The sequence below is a fragment of the Etheostoma spectabile genome, chromosome 13 (genome assembly GCF_008692095.1).
Source record: "Etheostoma spectabile isolate EspeVRDwgs_2016 chromosome 13, UIUC_Espe_1.0, whole genome shotgun sequence".
NCBI lineage: Eukaryota > Metazoa > Chordata > Actinopteri > Perciformes > Percidae > Etheostoma > Etheostoma spectabile.
The window spans coordinates 26,504,776-26,507,239 of NC_045745.1; the positions used below are offsets into that span (position 1 = coordinate 26,504,776).

General features: G+C 37.6%; 1 long non-coding RNA gene across 1 annotated transcript in view; it reads right to left on the reverse strand.

Annotated features, from left to right (window-relative positions):
• Positions 1-1,908: 1,908 nt before the first annotated feature.
• Positions 1,909-2,464, reverse strand: part of LOC116700654 (uncharacterized) — a 24,254-nt gene continuing 23,698 nt past the window's right edge. The window contains exon 3 of the long non-coding RNA XR_004334698.1: positions 1,909-1,920. This is a non-coding gene — a long non-coding RNA (uncharacterized LOC116700654). The remainder of the gene's footprint in view (positions 1,921-2,464) is intronic.

Genomic DNA, 2,464 nt, shown 5'->3' on the forward strand with positions numbered 1-2,464 from the left:
ACACACACACACACACACACACACACACACACACACACACACACACATACAATCCCACACAAACGGCAAACCAATAAAAAATATGTGCTGTATGAGTTTTTTCGTCTGCTGTAAGAAATCCACACATCAGCCACTAGAAGTCAGCACAAGACACCCTTTCAGCTGCTGTCAGAGTCAGGAAATCTGCAGTCAGGAACTGAACTCACTACCTGACCAGGATTTGTTAATAAAAACGTCAACTAGAGAAAAGATAGGAAAACTATTGCATGATGCGTTGTCTTGTTTGTGTGCAACTGGACAACAGGAAGTCCCTGGGCTTGTGAAAAGTGTAACTTCTCCCTTCAGTGAGCGTGTTGCACTCTCTGTATTGTGTCCCTCATAAACAGCAGCCCATTCTACTTTCAGATGCATGATTGTGAATCTTATCCGATCCACTTTCTGGCTTACACAACCGATTCAACAAAGGGGTGAGGCAGGAGCAACGTCTTTGGAGTAGGCGATGGGTTCACTGGCTATAAGAGAGATAAAACCTGGGACCCTCTCACTATTGGACAGTCTGTAACCGCCAGCCCACCCTGCCACTTGAAAAACATACCGCAAACACTGTAGGAGTTAACAAATGTATTTGTTTTTTTATTTTTACTGACACTTGAGACAGAATGGAAAAAAACATAGACAATTGACAAAATGGACGTGGGCTATTCAAGAGTAAACTTGAAGAAAGTAAGAGAACGATGAACAAAAAGTAAAAAGAGTTGGAATAGATCAAAAACAATGGATTAAAGCAGATGATTAAGTTAAGCGTCTTAATTCACTTTTCAGGCTGTGTGTGGCCGGAGACCAGATGTGCATTTCCATAGAGAAATGAACAAAAGGGAAATGAAGAAAAAAAGAACTCTGTGTGTGTTCCTGACAGCCGGTTAAAGCAACAGGAACCGAACTCTTAAGAAAAAAAAAATCTTGCACCTTCCTCTAAATCTCAATTTTAAGTTTTAGGGATGCCTTTGGAGTACAGAACATGATTAATGCATTACGGTACATTTTATTAGAACATTGGTGAGTTCTACAAGTCAAAACGGATTTCATGAACAATATGTGAGCGTACACTAGTTTTCTCTGTCTGAAACTTTCAAAGAGTTCCACAACAAGTACTTCTGAGTACAGTATTCCTCACAGGGAGCTGCTCAATCAACACATGAGTACACTAATATACTTGGCATAACTCTCAGAAGGCATGTAGCATGACAATACAAAATAGAACTATCACAAATAATAACAGTGATTTATCAGAGATTTGAAGTGAGTTTACATTGATCCACTTCAGTTGAACAGGAATCCACCAGCTTTTTATTATTATTTTTTATTATTCTGCATTGATTTGTGCCGACAGATATCTTTCCCTGTAGCAAACGTGGATGCAAACAAATCCCTGTTATTATCAATTCAAAAAAAGGTTGTTTTTTTAAGTCAAATTTATGAAGAGATCTGTGATCGTTTTTAAACAAGCATTACACAAAAACCTGAATTAGAACCTTATCCTTTTCTGTCATTGCTAAACTCCATTGTGTCAAACAAATATAAACATGTACCAGCAGCGTGTGAACAATCGTTTATATATAGATCACACTACATTGGTTTAATTTTCTTATTTAGCACAGACTGACTGTGTTTTGTAACATCTATTGAAGCAGTCAGTAGTGTCTCAGGTCAGGAATTGTGATTTTCTAGCAGGATTTGTAATTAGCTGTGGCACAACATTTATTTTTAGCTTGTTTCTCCTTTGTGATATGAATAGCTCTGAAAGCTGCTACCGTTTGTCTAATTTCAAGTTTGAAGTCAGACATCACCGAGGACATTTGTACTACCGCAGTCACCAGGACCCTGTGAAGAGATATTATGTTATATTATGGAGAAACTGAACTGAGATTTTAATAGTGGTATATTATTTGTAGTACTCATTGCAGGAAGGCTAACAGTTAGCTACCAGAGAGAAGATCCTAACCCTAAATACAGTTAGTTATTGAGCATGCACTACTCACTGAATTTTAGTCACCTACAAGCCAACAGCAGATAGTGAAGTCTGAAATAATTGACTGTTTTGGTCACTTGGAGGCTTATTGATGTATAATCACAAAATAAAGTTGATTAGGCAAACATGTTAGCAAAACGAGGTAATTCCCTTGGGTTTGTCACTGCAAGCGACACCTCACACATTACACCCATTCATTTGATCTATTGTTAATGTAAAAATGTTGATAAGAGTAGCTTTAACAATTTGACTGATGGTAGCTATCCCCTACAGTGGACTGATGACCATGCAGCATCAGTCAGTCTTTATTAAACCGGAAACTGCGAACAACAAGAAAAAATATACATATCATAAATTGAATATATCTCACAGTAAATATACATTTACTATATAAAGTAAAAATATTATTAAACAATATTGGGGGGGGGGGGGGGG